Source organism: Salmo salar, chromosome ssa21 (genome assembly GCF_905237065.1).
Source record: "Salmo salar chromosome ssa21, Ssal_v3.1, whole genome shotgun sequence".
In the NCBI taxonomy this organism is placed as follows: Eukaryota; Metazoa; Chordata; class Actinopteri; order Salmoniformes; family Salmonidae; genus Salmo; species Salmo salar.
Genome location: NC_059462.1, coordinates 57,419,020 through 57,437,337, shown reverse-complemented (window position 1 = coordinate 57,437,337; position 18,318 = coordinate 57,419,020). Strand labels below are relative to the sequence as shown.

At 43.8% G+C, this 18,318-nt stretch overlaps 1 long non-coding RNA gene across 1 annotated transcript in view; it reads left to right on the top strand.

Annotated features, from left to right (window-relative positions):
- Positions 1 to 14,012: 14,012 nt before the first annotated feature.
- The window catches only part of LOC123729601 (uncharacterized), a 9,140-nt gene continuing 4,834 nt past the window's right edge, over positions 14,013 to 18,318 (top strand). Inside the window, exon 1 of the long non-coding RNA XR_006761251.1 lies at positions 14,013 to 14,027. This is a non-coding gene — a long non-coding RNA (uncharacterized lncRNA). The remainder of the gene's footprint in view (positions 14,028 to 18,318) is intronic.

Below are 18,318 nucleotides of genomic sequence, written 5' to 3'. Positions count from 1 at the left end.
TTCTCAATGACAACAGTGTCATATAATTAGTACCGGAAGGTGGTGGATCTGGATATATCAGAAAGGTAACCAAGACTATGATGCAGCTCAGAGTCCCTACTCTTCCCAAAAACCGGCAACCCCCTCCTGCCCTTAGTCGATCTGCTAGGTACCACCCCATACTCACACCTCTAGGAGCACACACAGTGATGAACGGTCAGGATAGGGAATCTTCGTTAAGGAGGTAACACCCAGACCCTGTTGGTACTCGGTTCTTCCTAACTGTGTGTGTGATCAGCAGTGCTCATATGTTGTACATACCTTCTTGCAGTGGATAACGTGGACCCAAGTGACTCTCAGCTTTTCTAAAGGCAAAGGCAGTGGTTTAACAGAACCTGGTATGGGCCTTCCCAACGGGACTGCTTCCAGTTTTTTTCTCCTCAGGGACTGGATCCACACCCAGTCTTCTGGTTGGATTGAGTGAATCACCTCCTGTAATTCACCTGTTGGACACAAAATCTTGGACATACTGGGTTTGGTTAACAGACAGTCTTCTCATGTGTCTGTTAGTATATATTTAACTTCTATGTCTACCTGTTCTGGTCTCTCTAACCTCTGGCATTCTATTTGTTCTACCTGATTATCTAAATGTAATTCATCATTTAAAGAGATAGATCCTAGTAAATCACTGTAGGGATAATATCTTGACCTCATTATTTTAGCTACCATAATCATGTCCACCAAGTAAGTTGGTAACGCTTCTACCCATTTGCTATACTTATCTATTATTGTTAAACACCCCTTCTTCCCCTCACTTCGAATAGTTAAATAAGGTCCATTTCCAAATGTTGGAATGGATATTCTACCATTTTTTTAAAGTAATTATCCTCTAGGCCACTTAAGTCTTTCCTAACCTGCAGTGTTTCCTTACCTGCTCTACCATACTTCCTCCCTGTTGACACCTGGCTCCGCCCATTGTGTCAATATTGCCGCGATATCTAAACAGTGTCTTTGGTAAGATTAGTAAATTATCCTTATGTCAGACCTTCCTCTTGTCGGATTGCCCCTCCAATTCTTCTACATGTTCTTGGCTATCCTGTAACAATTCTCTGTCAAGTGTCTTATCTTCTTTAAGATTTCTCTGTGCTGACCGTTCTCTCCTTTCTTATTTCGCAGGCTCTAGTCAATGCTACTATTTTGACCTGCAGTAATAGTGTCTGGGCAATGGTTCAGTGTCTAACATAGTTCCTGAAACCAACTAAGCTTTCATTCCCCTTTTAGTTAGGGTAAGAACTACTTTCAACAAAATCATCATATCTCTTCCTAGCCGAATTCACCAAACATAAACTTAAAATCAAAACTGAAATACATCCCAATGGAGCCGATAGTCTCTCCATGAATTAATATCCTAAAGCTAAGCGAACCGAACTCAATTCTCTTCCTATCTTCTCTCCTCCTCCTGGCCCTCCTTCTTTCCTCCTAAACCTAAAACTCCCAAACCATCAAGGTCTCAGCAGTGTGGAGCAAGGGGGAGCCCTTCTCTGTCTGCCCTTCCTTCTATCTGCCTGTCTGCTCTTTCTCATAACAAGTCAGTGTTAAATATTGGTTCTGTTTCCACCTATTGACTAACTGTCTCCCTGGTGGCACTCCTGATTTTAGAAAAATCAACATGTCTATGGTAGTAATATCAAGATTATTGCATAGTTAAGTAAGTTTATCTGATACTCTCAATGATCCTGGATCATCACGGATGTCATATATCCCTGTCCTGTTGGTTTAGAATATGTCCCAAACACTTAACCTGTTAGGGCTAGGGGGCAGTATTTACACCGCAGGATAAAAAACGTACCCGATTTAATCTGGTTACCACTCCTACCCAGTGCAACTAGAATATGCATATACTTATTACATATGGATAGAAAACACCCTAAAGTTTCTAAAACTGTTTGAATGGTGTCTGTGAGTATAACAGAACTCATTTGGCAGGCAAAAATGTGAGAAGGTTTCATTCAGGAAGTGGCCTGTCTGACAAGGTGTCGTTCTTCTTGTCTCTCTGTTTATTGAAGAGTGAGGATCTTAGCTGTCCCGTGACACTTCTCCACGGCTGCCATAGGGTCTCAGAAGGCGGTAAAAAGCTGAATCGTGGCTTTTGCAGGCTCTGGCTGAAAAAAAAGGTAGCTGCTTTTGGGTAGTGGCTGGTTACAGTACTGTGAGACTCAGGCTCGTGCCCGCGTCGACCGAAAGCTTTGTTTACTTTCCTCTGTTTAGCTAAACGGAATATTGCAAAATCTGCTTTCACCAAAAAGCTATTTTAAAATCGGACAGCTATCGGTGCATAGAGGAGGTCTGTATCTATAATTCTTAAAATAATTGTTATGCTTTTTGTGAACGTTTATCGGTGAGTAATTTAGTAAAATGTTAGCGAATTCCCCGGAAGTTTGCTGTAGTAGTTCTGAACGTCACATGCTAATGTAAAAAGCTGTTTTAGATATAAATATGAACTTGATTGAACAAAACATGCATGTATTGTATAACATAATGTCCTAGGGTTGTCATCTGATGAAGATCATCAAAGGTTAGTGCTGCATTTAGCTGTCTTCTGGGTTTTTGTGACATTATATGCTAGCTTGAAAAATGGGTGTCTGATTATTTCTGGCTTGGTACTCTGCTGACATAATCTAATGTTTTGCTTTTCGTTGTAAAGCCTTTTTGAAATCGGACAGTGTGGTTAGATTAATCGAGGTCTTGTCTTTTAAATAGCTGTAAAATAGTCATATGTTTGAGAAATTGAAGCAATAGCATTTCAAAGATTTTGGAAAATCGCCACAGGCTTCAATGGTATTGTTATGTAGGTGGGACGAATTGGCCCCGCCCCAGCTCCAGAGAGGTTAATCCCAAGTCTGACACATTAAACTTTTCTTCAGATATATAACCTTATTCCAACAAATCAATATAAGATGAAAACTCAGAAACCAAAACTTCAACGATTCCATGTGTGGCTACCCCTTTAAGAAATCATGGTCCGAGAAACTATTCCCAAAAGAGGGACAAGAAGCCCTCCTATTCCCCCCCAAAAAAACAACCCCTTGTTATTTCATTATAGCCACACCGATTCAAAAACCCAAAAGTTGGCTCACAAACAAAACCTAATAAAACCTAATAATAGTTATAATTCCATTGTACTCAATCATCCTCATTTTAAACTTCCTCAATGGTTGTGTGGATTGAACCTCTGCTACCCTTGGATACAATACTGTACTTTAAATCTATGAAACTCCCATACCTCTAATATACTCTTGACTAGTTTGGCCCTAAGCTTGCTTTACAACATTAAAAACCCTTCAGTCTGTCTGCAAACAGGCTCTCAAAGTGTTTAATAGGTGTTAATAGCCAGCTTAGACACACTAATACAACCGTGATTAGCACTGTCCCTGTAAAATCCAAAATTAACTCAACCTGCAATCCTAACTTTCCTGACCTGACCTTGTTCCACGTAATGGAAACAGATTATAAATGCTAGAATACATTAACTTTCCTCAGTTCAATTCACTGGTGTTACTAAACAATCAAACCAAGAATCAATAACCAGAAAACTATCACAAAGCTTTTACGATTCAACTATCCAAACTCTGAACCGCCTTACAGCCAATATATATATATATATATATATAAGCCTCAGCGAGCGCGATAAATTCCAGTCTGCTTTACCTCCCATCGTAAGATTAAAACATATGTTACAACTTTTTCTTCTCTTTCGGCTTCTCACACTTATGAAATGTCTATGACTTTAAATGGACCATGTAAATCGCCAGATTTATAAAATACTCTCAATACAACTCCTTTCAAATAAAAAACACATTTCAGTGGGTACTATTCTATCGCAATCACCAATTAAAAATCATTAGATTTAGGTAACTGTCTCTTCATTTTAAACTAAACAAGCTATCAAACCGTTCAGCAGAGAAAAAATGGCGGAAATTGTTTTCCAAATCAACTAATATGCATATTCTCGCTTCTGGGAAAGAGTAGTAACCAGTTTAAATCGGGTATGTTTTTAATCCGGCCGTGAAAATACTGCCCACACAGGTTAAGATCTGACCATCCCCTTCTATCGTTGTAATTTAGATAGGCGCACCACCTCTACGAATTTCCTCACGCCTGTTCACCCTTTTCTACGCTTTCAGGTCTCACCACAAGATGGGTTAGGTTTCTAGTTTTGAGCCTGTTAGGGTTATGGTTAGGTTTAGGGTTAGGGGTGGTTAGGTTTAGGGTTTAGTTAGAGGATAGGTTAGTTAGTTAGGTCAGGTTTAGTAAGAAGAAATAAATTAGATAGGGTTTGTGTAGAATAAGGCCAGGTTAAAGAAGAAGTTAGGTTGTTTGGTTTCTAGTTTTGAGTCGGTTGATCTACCTCCATCTCTGGACACATGGAAGCCGAAGGGGGGGAAAGGGAATGGTTAAAATTCTGCCAGCATTGACGCGCTGGCTAGAGGGTCCGGGCGCACCCGGCCAAAGTTGTAGACCCCATGGTAGCTCACTAGTAGAAGTGCCCTGGTTGCGTTTGGTTGGGCTTAGAACCGTCTCGTCTGTCTGGGTTAACTCTGTTGGGGGTAGGGGGGCAGTATTTACACGGCCGGATAAAAATTGTACCCGATTTAATCTGGTTATTACTACTGCCCAGAAACTAGAATATGCATATAATTATTGGTTTGGATAGAAAACACCCTAAAGTTTCTAAAATGCTTTGAATGGTGTCTGTGAGCATAACAGAACTCGTATGGCAGGCAAAAACCTGAGAAGATTCCTTACAGGAAGCGCACTCTCTGACCATTCCTTGGAGCTTCTTGTCTCTGTTTATTGAAGACTGAGGATCTTTGCTGTAACGTGACACTCAATACGTTCTATAGCTCCTCAGAGCCCGAAAGCTGGAATGATATCGAGGCAGCCCCAGGCTGAAACACATTTGGCGCTTTGGCAAAAAAAAAACAGAGGACAATGGGGTTAGGCACCCAGCCGAATTCCCATGCTTTATTTTCTTTCAGTCTTTTTACCTAAACGCAGATTCCCGGTCGGAATATTATCGCACGAAAAAAATGGCATAAAAATTGATTTTAACAGCGGTTGACTTGCTTCAAGTACGGTAATGAATATTTAGAATTTTTGGGTCACGAATTGCGTCATGCTCATGATCCTTCTTTACCATTCGAATAGTGTCTTGAACGCATAAACAAAACGCTCGCTTATTTGGATATATAACCTGTTGGGTCTAGGGGGGCATTTGCACGCCTGGATAAAAAAAAAATACCCGATTTAATCTGGCTAATCCTACCCAGTAACTAGAATATGCATATACTTATTATATATGGATAGAAAATACCTAAAGTTTCCAAAACTGATTGAATGGTGTCTGTGAGTATGGGGGGGTCATCAGTGGAACCCACGGCAGGCAAACCCCTGAGACATTTTCTGACAGGAAGTGGATACCTGATGTGTTGTATTGATCTAAACCTATCCCATTGAAAACACAGGGGTTTAGGAACATTTTGGCACTTCCTATTGCTTCCACTAGATGTCACCAGCCTTTACAAAGTGTTTTGAGTCTTTCTGGAGGGAGATCTGACCAACAAGGTCGTGGAACGGTGATGTCCCATTAGACACCTGGCGCGCTTACTTCATGCTGGGTACCTCGCTCCAACACGTTATAAAAGAGTATGCATTCGTCCACCTTGAATATTATTCATGTTCTGGTTAAAAAGGCCCCACGATTTATGCTATACAACGCTTGACATGTCGAAACGAACGGAAATATATTTTTCCCCCTCGCTCATGAGAAGTCCGCTGGCTTACATCAAGGTGCTAACGATTGAGTTTTTGGACATAAATGATGAGCTTTTTGAACAAAACTACATTCGTTATGGACCTGCAGATACCTGGAAGTGACATCTGGATGAAGAGAATCAAAGGTAAATGGATTATTTACAGTAGTTTTGATTTTAGATCTCCCAACATGACGTCTAGTCTGTATTTCCAACGCCGTATATTTCTGGGGCGCAGTGCTCAGATTATTGCAAAGTGTGATTTCCCAGTAAGGTTATTTTTAAATCTGGGTTGTTGATTGCTTCAAGAGATGTAAATCTATAATTCTTTTTAAATGACAATATAATATTTTAACAATGTTTTCTAATTTTAATTATTTAATTTGTGACGCTGACTTGACAAGCCGGTTATTGAGGGAAACGATTTCCTCAACATCAATGCCATAGTAAAACGCTGTTTTTTGGATATAAAAATGAACTAAGAACTAAAAATGCATGCATTGTCTAACATAATGTCCTAGGAGTGTCATCTGGATGGAGATTGTAAAGGTTAGTGCATCATTTTAGCTGGTTTTATGGTTTTGGTGACCTCTGTCTTTGACTTGACAAAACATTACACACAACCTTGTAAATGTACTGTCCTAACATACTCTAAATTTATGCTTTCGCCTGTGAAACCTTTTGAAATCGTGAAACGGTTAGATTAAGGAGATGTTTATCTTTCAAATGGTGTAACATAGTTGTATTTTTGAAAATTTGAATTGACATTTATTTGGATTCAAATTTGCCGCTTCTTGAAATGCACCTGCTGTTGATGGAGGTAATGCGGCACGCTAGCGTCCCACCCAGCCCCAAGAGGAAACTATGTGGATTATTTTAAACCAAAACCAACATTTGTTATTGAAGTAGAAGTCTTGGGAGTGCATTCTTAATGAAGAACACCAAAGGTAATAACATTTTTCTTATAGTAAATCGGACTTTGGTGAGTGCTAAACTTCATGGGTGTCTAAAATAGCTAGCCCTGTGATGCTGGTCTATATACTGGAGAATATTGCAAAATGTGCTTTCACCAAAAAACTATTTTAAAATCGGACATATCGAAAGTAATAGAGGAGGTCTGTATCTATAATTCTTTAAATAATTGTTATGCTTTTTGTGAACGTTTATCGTTATAATTTAGTACATTTTAGTAAATTCACTGAAGTTTGCGGGGTGGTATGCTAGTTCTGAACGCCGCATGCTAATGTAAAAGCTGGTTTTTGATATAAATATGAACTTGATTGAACAAAACATGCATGTATTGTATAACATAATGCCCTAGGGGTTGTCATCTGATGAAGATCATCAAAAGCGAGCTGCATTTAGCTGTGGCTTGGATTTATGTGACATTATATGCTAGCCGGAAAATGGGTGTCTGATTATTTCTGCTGGGTACTCTGCTGACATGATCTAATGATCTAATGTTTTGCTTTGTTGTAAAGCCTTTTTAAACGAATATTGTGGTTAGATTAACGAGAGTCTTGTCTTTAAAATGGTGTAAAAAGAGTCATATGTTTGAGAAATTGAAGTAATAGCATTTCTAAGGCATTTGAATAACACGCCACAGGATTCCACTGGCTGTTACGATAGGACAATTTCTTGCCCCCAATAATTCTAGAGAGGTTAACCCTTGGGCTTAGGTGGACGCATGCAAAGCAACGGTGGAAAATTCCATCAACAGCAGGTGCATTTCAAGAGCGGCAAATTTGAACTAAAATAAATGTCAAAAATTCAAATTTTTCAAAATTACAACTATGTTACACCATTTGAAAGATAAACATCTCCTTAATCTAACCACGTTTACGATTTCAAAAAGGTTTTACGGCGAAAGCATAAATTTAGAGTATGTTAGGACAGTACATTTACAAGAGTTGTGTGTAATGTTTTGTCAAGTCAAAGACAGGGTCACCAAAACCATAAAACCAGCTAAAATGATGCACTAACCTTTTACAATTCCATCAGATGACACTCCTAGACATTGTTAGACAATGCATGCATTTCTTAGTTCTATCAAGTTCATATATTTATATCCAAAACAGCTTACTATGGCATTGATGTTGAGGAAATCGTTTCCTCCAATAACCGCAGTCAAGTCAGCCAGAAATTAAACAAATAATTAAAATTAGAAAACATTGAAACATTATATTGTCATTTAAAGAATTATAGATTTACATCTCTTGAACGCAATCAACTTGCCAGATTTAACAACCTTACTGGGAAATCACACTTTGCAATAATCTGAGCACTGTGCCCAGAAAATACGTTGCCATGTATACAGACTAGACGCTATGTTGGGGAGAGATCTAAAATCGAAAATACTATGTAAATAATCCAATATCTTGACTCTCTTCATATCAGATGTCACTTCTCCAGGTATCACAGGTCCACCCAATGTAGTTTTGTTCAAAAAAGCTCATCATTTATGTCCAAAAATCTCCGTCTCGCTAGCACATGATGTAAGCCAGCCGGATTCTCGTCATGAACGAGGGGAAAATATATTTCCGCTCGCTCAAACATGTCAAACGCTGTATAGCATAAATCATTAGGCCTTTTTCAACCAGAACATGAATAATATTCAAGGACGAATGCATATCCTTTATAACGTATTGGAACGCAGGGTACCCAACATGAACTAGCGCCAGGTGTCTAATGGGACATCACCGCTCCATGGCTCTTGTTCGTCAGATCTCCTCCAGAAGACTCAAACACTTTGTAAAGGCTGCACACCTAGTGAAGTAACAGTAGCGCCAAAATATTCCTAAACCCCTGTGTGTTTTTCAATGATAGTTTAAAGTCAATACAACACATCAGGTATCCACTTCCTGTCAGAAAATGTCTCAGGTTTTGCCTGCCAAATGAGTTCTGTTATACCACAGACACCATTCAAACAGTTTTGAAAATTTTAGAGTTTTTCTATCCATATATAATAAGTATATGCATATTCTAGTTACTGTAGGATTAGTAATCAGATTAAATCGGGTACATTTTTTTTATCCAGACGCGTAAATGCTGCCTCATAGACCCAATAGGTTAAGGGATGGTTAAGGTTAGGATTATGTTAGGGTAGGGTTATGGTTAACCTCTATGGGCTAGGTGGAATTTTAAGATGCCAAATTCGTGGTAGCACTCCATCACCAGCAGGTGCATTTCAAGAGCGCCAAATTTGAATCCAAATAAATGTCAAAATTCAAATTTTTCAAAAATACAACTATGTTACACCATTTGAAAGATAAACATCTCCCCAATTCAACTAATGCTTACTTCATTTCAAAAGGTTTTACAAGAAAGCAGCTAAATTTAGAGTATGTTAGGACAGTACATTTACAAGAGTTGTGTGTAATGTTTTGTCAAGTCAAAGACAGGGTCACTCAAACCATAAACCCAGCTAAAATGATGCACTAACCTTTTACATAATCTCCATCAGATGACACTCCTAGGACATTATGTTAGACAATGCATGCATTTTTAGTTCTATCAAGTTCATATTTATATCCAAAAAAACAGCGTTTTTACTATGGCATTGATGTTGAGGAAATCGTTTCCCTCCAATAACCGGCAGTCAAGTCAGCGTCACAAATTAAATAATTAAAATTAGAAAACATTGGTAAAATATTATATTGTCATTTAAAGAATTATAGATTTACATCTCTTGAACGCAATCAACTTGCCAGATTTAAAAATAACCTTACTGGGAAATCACACTTTGCAATAATCTGAGCACTGCGCCCAGAAAAATACGTTGCATACAGACTAGACGTCATGTTGGGGAGATCTAAAATCGAAAATACTATGTAAATAATCCATTACCTTTGATTCTCTTCATCAGATGTCACTTCCAGGTATCACAGGTCCATAACGAATGTAGTTTTTGTTCAAAAAAAGCTCATCATTTATGTCCAAAAATCTCCGTCTTGTTACCACTGATCTAAGCCAGCCGGACTTCTCGTCATGAACGAGGGGAAAAAATATATTTCCGTTCGTTCAAACATGTCAAACGTTGTATAGCATAAATCATTAGGGCCTTTTACCAGAACATGAATAATATTCAAGGTGGACGAATGCATACTCTTTTATAACGTATTGGAACGTATGGGTACCCAACATGAACTCGCGCGCAGGTGTCTAATGGGACATCATCGTTCCATGGCTCTTGTTCGGTCAGATCTCCCTCCAGAAGACTCAAAACACTTTGTAAAGGCTGGTGACATCTAGTGGAAGCAATAGGAAGTGCCAAAATATTCCTCAGCCCCTGTGTTTTTCAATGGGATAGGTTTAAAGTCAATACAACACATCAGGTAATCCACTTCCTGTCAGAAAATGTCTCAGGGTTTTTGCCTGCCAAATGAGTTCTGTTATACTCACAGACACCATTCAAACAGTTTTAGAAACTTTAGAGTGTTTTCTATCCATATATAATAAGTATATGCATATTATAGTTACTGGGTAGGATTAGTAACCAGATTAAATCGGTACATTTTTTTTATCCAGACGTGCAAATGCTGCCCCTAGACCTAATAGGATTTTAAGGTTTTGAAAATCGCGTACAGGCTGCATGTGGCTGCTTACGTAGGTGGGACGCCAGCGTCCCACCTAGCAAATAGAGGTTAATGACAAGCTTCAGCAGCGCTCAGTTAGTGCGAGATCTAGCCGACCCGTCTGTCTCAGTGGCCTACATTGGTGTCCCGGTTCGGGAGTGGAGTATCCAGGTAGCGATGCCTGCGGATGAACTTCACCCATGCCGTATGGCGCCAGAAACACATGTATTTCTCAAACCCCTGTCTTTTATCCACGTTGATGGCGTTCCGAATAAACCCTCCAGCTAAGACAAGATACCTGATTAAGCGGTGCCCCGGCACCTGTGGCTCCGGCCACGGGCAGTTCAGGGCCTCCCGCTGGGTGCACGGTGGATTGACCTAGGGGCCTCCTCCCCTCACGGGATAGGAGTGGTCCCTGGCTGTTCTCCGCTTAGTGTGCTCGGGTACAACCTCTATGTTGTGAGTGGCTACCTGGTTGATCCTGCAAGTAGCATATGCTTGTCTCAAAAGATTAATCCATGCAAGTCTAAGTACACACGGCCGGTACAGTGAAACTGTAGAAGGATCATTAACGGTGTGCCAGCCGCCGGCATGGGGCTGCGCTCCAGAACCCAAACTCTGCTGTGGTTAGGTAGGGGGCTCACGCCTCCCGCCTCTCCCTTCCTCGGGGCGGGGGTACTGGTCTTAGCCCGGTTCCCCGCAAGTTTCTTTGCCTGGGATGTGCCTGACTGGCTCCATCCCCTTTCCCCATTAGGCACGGCTAGATGACGCACCGATGGGCGGGTGTGTAGGTCGCTACCGAAGGGGATTGGGGGTGTCCGGTGAACCAGGACTTCCCGAAATGGTCTCACATTTTTAAGCGGCTTGAGTATCGCCCAGTATCCTCGCGCGGCACTGGGAACCCAGTCAACCGCTCTGTGCCCCGTCATCGCAGAGGAGCACCCGGAGGCCCCCATGAACTTAAACCAACATATCTCGAATGGCCTCTCGTCCTGGTGAAGGGCAGGTGGGAAGAGAGGGCTGCCTCACGATAAACACCTTAGTCAATAGCCAGTCGGGAAAAATGTGGAATGTTAGGACAGGGAGGTAAGGGAGGCGGCTTTTTCGTAAGGCTCCTTCAACCCCTTCTTGTAGTCCACCTATTGCAGGTGTTGACAACATGCAAGATGACCTGCCTCGTTACAGGTTGCGAACCATTGCTGCAGGTCGTGTGCCGCTTCTGAGAGGATAGTAAGGAGAGGTTATAGGGAGGTCCTGTTAGGGCTTCCTCAACCCCTCTCTAAGCGATGCCTTACAGGAGTGGATCGAGAAGTCCCGGACGTAATACACCCTGGAGGCTGAAGAGTGGCCTTCTAGTAGGGCTGCTCCAACCCCTCTGATGGGAGTGTACCGGGAACCTCGACTTGTAAGCACAGGTTAGTGTGGGGAGCAGAAGGGGGGCCTGTAATGGGCTTCTCTTTCACCTGCTTACACAATACCTGTGGTGTATGTATCTAGATCCTGGCGGGAGAGTACTGAGAGACAAGGTTGAGATCCCAAGATAGGGTCTCCCTAGCCACTCTAGCTGCGACTCTTAGCGGGGATATGGAGTAACATGTACCAAGGGAGTGAACAATAAAGGAATTGACGGGGTACAAGTGACCGTTGACCCGAATCCTAGCCACTTGATGACCAGGGATATATTACAGATTGAGAGCGAATTCTAGAGACGTGAGAATAAAGTGAAAATTGGTTGAGCGAACTACAAGAGAGATGAGCGATAAGAGAATTGTTGAGATGAGCGGTTGCGATGAGATAATCTGCCGGAATAAGCATTGCTTGAAGCGCAGATGGGCGTGGATTTCCGGCCCAAAGGGGGAGACATCTCCTCCTTGCAAGAGAGGAACTTGCAAAAATGTATACATTCAGGACAAGTCTCAAACCTCGGACCCAGATCCTCTCGAAGCCCCGGAAGCGAGAGAGGACGCGGGTTCGGTGGCGCCTCAGTGTGTCGGCGAAACAAAGACACCTACCCTAGCATCGAGGGATGAGGGTAGTGATATCGTGCTGCCACCACAGCCAGTTCAAGCGAATGCATAAACCCAGCCAGTTGCATAGTGGACAATCAAGCACAAAAATCCCTGCTGATATCACTCCCCATTCATGAATCGAGATGTGGACGATGTGACAGGCCGCTGGGGTCCGTTGGAGAGGCGGTGAAACACTTTAAGGAGATTCATCCAGCGGTACCGGTGGTCTATGTGTGTCGGAAGTGCGGAAGGTCCAATGAGAACAGCCACGCCATATCTTGTCATGTCCCGAAATGTAAAGGAGTGACAGAGACCCGGGTGGATATGGGTGCGTGCACTGTTGTGAGCACTGTCCAGAAAAGTTTCCACAACAAGGAGGACTGACGCAGCACGAAAGACACAGACACATCGCTCACTGTATTGCCGGAAGAAGGAAGGGGAGTTGACAGCAAAGAAAGGATAAGAAGTGGCTGGATAAGTGGAGCAAGGGAGAGGATAAGGTGTTAAGGCTGAGCAACGAAATGGCTGGGTTAAGAGAAGTGAACAGGCGAGTCGCCGACTGCCTGGGAAACAGGAGAACTGCTGAACAGGTGTGACAGATAAGACGATGGAATGAGACTTGGAAAGGTGCAGAAGGACAGGCCCAAGGAAGGTGCGACGAGAGGAGCATCATCGCAATGCTGTCCAAACCCGGGAAACCATCAACGCCCCAATATGGCATCCGTGGACTACTCCATGAGAGGCTAATTGGGGATGTTACCAAAGATGGAATTCAGATTGGGGAAGTCATGCTGTCCCTAAGGGGGGCTGAGCAAGATCCGGCCTTGCTTGTGTCGTCGGCCCTTGAACTGCAACGGTTGCTGGGTGAAGGATCTGGGGCCCGTAATCCGGCTAACCCACTGAGGAAGAACAACACCGCATTGCCAAGTGAAAGAAAAAAGATTGTAGGAACAAAACCAGTATGTAAAAATACAGAAAATGTTTCAGAACAATCAAGCCAGGCTGGCAAACTACATTTTGGATGGTAATGCAGAGCGGGGCCTGTATCTCCACGCCATTGAAGTTGCTCTTGAGCTTTCAAGAGCAGATGGGAGGTGACAGAGATCTACCATGGGCTTGGACAATTTGGCTCGAGTGGGGGTGCAGACAATGGAGGGTTTGGGCTATCTATCTCAGCTGCCGAAGTATGTGAAAACCTAGGTGACATAAAGAATGGTACAGCAGCCGGTCCAGATGGGATTACCAAACTGGCACTGCTAGGATGGGATCCCACTGGTGCTAAACTGGCCGAAACCTTTTCCATTTGGTTGACATTGGGTACCCTGCCGATACCCTTCAAGAAGTGCAGAACGACTTTGATACCCAAGACCGATGACCCAACGGTGCTCGCCCAGGCGGCTGGGTGGAGGCCGCTCACAATTGGGTCGGTGGTATTGAGGCTATATTCTCGTATCTTGACACACAGGCTGACGCGGGCGTGTCCCATTAGCCCGCGACAAAGAGGATTCATTTCCTCACCTGGGTGTTCGGAAAACTTGATGATCTTGGGAGGTCTTATCAAGAGAAGCATAGGGAGTGGAGAGATGCTAGCCGTGGTGTTGGTTGATTTTGCACGTGCATTTGACTCTGTGAGTCATGTGCACATCTTGGAGGTGCTTAGGCAGAGAGGGCTCGATGAACATATCATAGGAATTATAGGTAACTCTTACACCGATGTAACGACCACGATCACAGTCAGCGGAGAGCCATCACCTCCCATTGATGTGAAAGTAGGGGTTAAACAGGGAGACCCGATGTCTCCGCTGTTGTTCAACCTGGCCCTAGACCCGCTGATTGAGACCCTCGAATGCCGTGGCATGGGGTACGTTATGGATGATCAGCAGATCACTACCTTGGCCTTCGCTGATGATCTTGTCTTGGTGAGTAGCTCTTGGGATGGCATGGCGCACAACATTCTGATTCTGGAAGAATTCTGTCGACTGACGGGGTTGAGAATTCAGCCCAAGAAGTGTCACGGCTTTCTCACGCAAAAGATTCAGAGGGCGCGAGTGATCAACCTCTGTCAGCCCTGGATAATGTGTGGTGAGGAACTACACATGGTCGGGCCGGAGGAGTCGGTATCATACCTGGGCCTGAGAGTGAGTCCGTGGCTGGGCATTATGGAACCAGAACCTGTCGAACGACTCCGTAACTGGATTAGATCGATTGGGCGATCGCCGCTAAAACCTTCTCAGAAGGTGAGGATGTTGAATGTTTATGTGGTCCCGAGGGTGGTCTATCAGGCGGATCATGGCGGGCTGGGGATGAATGTCCTGAATGTATTGGATGGGATGATCAGGAAGGCGGTGAAGGGTGGCTACACCTCCCACCGTGTACCTGTGATGGGCTACTTTACTCGAGATGCCAGGATGGTGGACTTGGCATAGAAAGTTAGCTTGTCAAATCCCTTCTATCCAAGCCAGAAGGGTCTACCGCCTGTGGCATTCTAAGGATGCCATAACGCGAGTTGTAACCAGCAGGACAGTGGAGCCGGAAGGAGTACCTTGGGATGTGGCTGAGAGCTGGTGGGGATGAGGCAAACCTGCCTCCCCTCGAGGAGAGGAATGAGTTGGCTGTACGAGGTACAGATCCTGCCGGTCCGATGAAGCCAAAACGCCCAGTCACTCCAAACTGGAGGCAAGGAGAGTTCCTAAGGTGGCAGAACCTGACATCGCAAGGAATTGGAATACAGGCCTTTGGAAAAGACAGAAACAGCAATCACTGGCTGGCGAATCCTGAAACAATGGGATCAAGAGAGCGCCACTATATTGCAGGTCTTCAGCTAAGAGCTAACGTATATCCAACTCGCGAGGCGTTGGCAAGGGGCAGGGAAGACTTACCTACAGTCTGCCGCCACTGTCTGTCGGGAACAGAATCCTGCTCGCACATTCTCGGGCAGTGTCCTGCAGTGAAAGATAGTCGCATTAAGAGACATCATAAACTGTGTGACCTGTTAGCAGATGAAGCCGAAAGCGCCGGATGGAACGTCATCAGGGAAATGTGCTGCAGAACCCGTGCCGGGGCTTTGCGGCGCCCAGACCTGGTGTTCGCGAAAAAAGGGATTGCTTTGGTGGTGGATGTTACTGTGCGATACGAGATGGCCTATGACACGCTCAGGGTCGCGGCTGGTGAGAAGGTCGCTCGATATACCCCAATTGCTCCGTATGTTGCAACTGTTTTGAATGTGGGGAAGGTCAAGGTGTTTGGCTTTCCACTGGGAGCCCGAGGCAAGTGGCCGACCGACAACAACCGGCTACTACATGCCTTGGGGGTTAATGGCGGCAGGAGGAAACAGCTGGCCAAGCTGTTTAGCAGGAGGGCTCTCCTGTACTCCTTAGATGTCCTCAGGGACTTCTACAGGGTTGAGGGAGAAGCGGTGAACTCGGATGATGAGAGCGAGGAGGATCATCTGTAGGCCCGGATGTAACCATCGGGGGTGCGTATCACGGGGTGGGCATCCTCACTGTAACCCCGTATGACTCCCAAGACCGAACCAGATCCCCAGTACCCACAGTTGAGCGCAACCCTAGCTTGCTAGGAGATCCATAGGACCTGGCCTATGGAACAACATGACGGTTGAAGTTCCTCCCCAGGGGCGTGGGAGAGGTGGCAACGTCGAGTCATGGTGGATAGAGCGAACACCCAAGCTCGGTTGGGAGGAGAGCCAGGAGGGGTTGACTGGATGACAGCCAAGCCCACGGACAAGAGGGTTGAAGAGGATGACTACTGGGCTCAGGTCATCTCGCCCTAAACGATGATGGGGTTGGACGAAACACACACCCATACCGGGAGGGGTGAGTGAGTTGCCCGGCCAAAGGGCGAGTTGCGGAAAAAGGAAAAAATAATAAATAGAAAGAACAAAAAAATGTTTTTAGTTAACCTGTTAGGGCTAGGGGGGCAGCATTTGCACGTCTGGATAAAAAAAAATGTACCCGATTTAATCTGGTTACTAATCCTACCCAGTAACTAGAATATGCATATACTTATTATATATGGATAGAAAACACTCTAAAGTTTCTAAAACTGTTTGAATGGTGTCTGTGAGTATAACAGAACTCATTTGGCAGGCAAAAACCCTGAGACATTTTCTGACAGGAAGTGGATACCTGATGTGTTGTATTGACTTTAAACCTATCCCATTGAAAAACACAGGGGCTGAGGAATATTTTGGCACTTCCTATTGCTTCCACTAGATGTCACCAGCCTTTACAAAGTGTTTTGAGTCTTCTGGAGGGAGATCTGACCGAACAAGAGCCATGGAACGATGATGTCCCATTAGACACCTGGCGCGCAGTTCATGTTGGGTACCCTCGTTCCAATACGTTATAAAAGAGTATGCATTCGTCCACCTTGAATATTATTCATGTTCTGGTAAAAAAGGCCCTAATGATTTATGCTATACAACGTTTGGCATGTTTGAACGAACGGAAATATATTTTTTCCCCTCGTTCATGACGAGAAGTCCGGCTGGCTTAGATCATGTGCTAACAAGACGGAGATTTTTGGACATAAATGATGAGCTTTTTTTGAACAAAACTACATTCGTTATGGACCTGTGATACCTGGAAGTGACATCTGATGAAGAGAATCAAAGGTAATGGATTATTTACATAGTATTTTCGATTTTAGATCTCCCCAACATGACGTCTAGTCTGTATCGCAACGCCGTATTTTTCTGGGGCGCAGTGCTCAGATTATTGCAAAGTGTGATTTCCCAGTAAGGTTATTTTAAATCTGGCAAGTTGATTGCGTTCAAGAGATGTAAATCTATAATTCTTTAAATGACAATATAATATTTTAGCAATGTTTTCTAATTTTAATTATTTAATTTGTGACGCTGACTTGACTGCCGGTTATTGGAGGGAAACGATTTCCTCAACATCAATGCCATAGTAAAACGCTGTTTTTGGATATAAATATGAACTTGATAGAACTAAAAATGCATGCATTGTCTAACATAATGTCCTAGGAGTGTCATCTGATGGAGATTGTAAAAGGTTAGTGCATCATTTTAGCTGGTTTTATGGTTTTGGTGACCCTGTCTTTGACTTGACAAAACATTACACACAACTCTTGTAAATGTACTGTCCTAACATACTCTAAATTTATGCTTTCGCCGTAAAACCTTTTTGAAATCGTAAGAACGTGGTTAGATTAAGGAGATGTTTATCTTTCAAATGGTGTAAAATAGTTGTATTTTTGAAAAATTTGAATTTTGACATTTATTTGGATTCAAATTTGCCGCTCTTGAAAATGCACCTGCTGTTGATGGAGTGCACCACGGGTGGCACGCTAGCGTCCCACCTAGCCCATAGAGGTTAAATACCCTCTTAACACATTTCTGGGAGACCCCACAAGGGGTCTCCCCCTAAACAGTTCTACACATATGGGCCTCCAAAGGTCAGCCTACATGGCAAGAGCGGTTGCTCAGACTGATAGGATAAGGAGGTAAGGGCAATGCCAACCCCTACTTATCCAATGCCAGTCAAGGGAAGGTCGAAGTCTGCAGCAATGTGGTGAGGTAAGGGGGAGACTCTCGAGTAGAGTCTCCCCAGCCCCTACCCACAAAACGGTGACGAGCAAGAGGAATCTGTCCCTGACAGAGGGTGTGGGGGTTGAGACCCCACTGGCACCCTGACTGTTGGGGCGGATCTACGTCTCTGGCATGTCAGTGCAGTGAGGTAAGGGAGGAGCCCTCTAGTAGGGCTCTTCCAACCCCTACCTGTAGGTCACCTGATTCAGGTGTTGATGACATGCAAACAAGAGCTACCTTGGTACCGGTCTGTTGCGAAGAGGGTTTTGCAGAGGATGGCGGCTATCCCTATCGGGAGGGGGCTTCCGCTGAGCATGGAATTGTGGGAGCGGTTGCATCCAACCCAATGATTTGCAGTAGAGCTCTTGGCC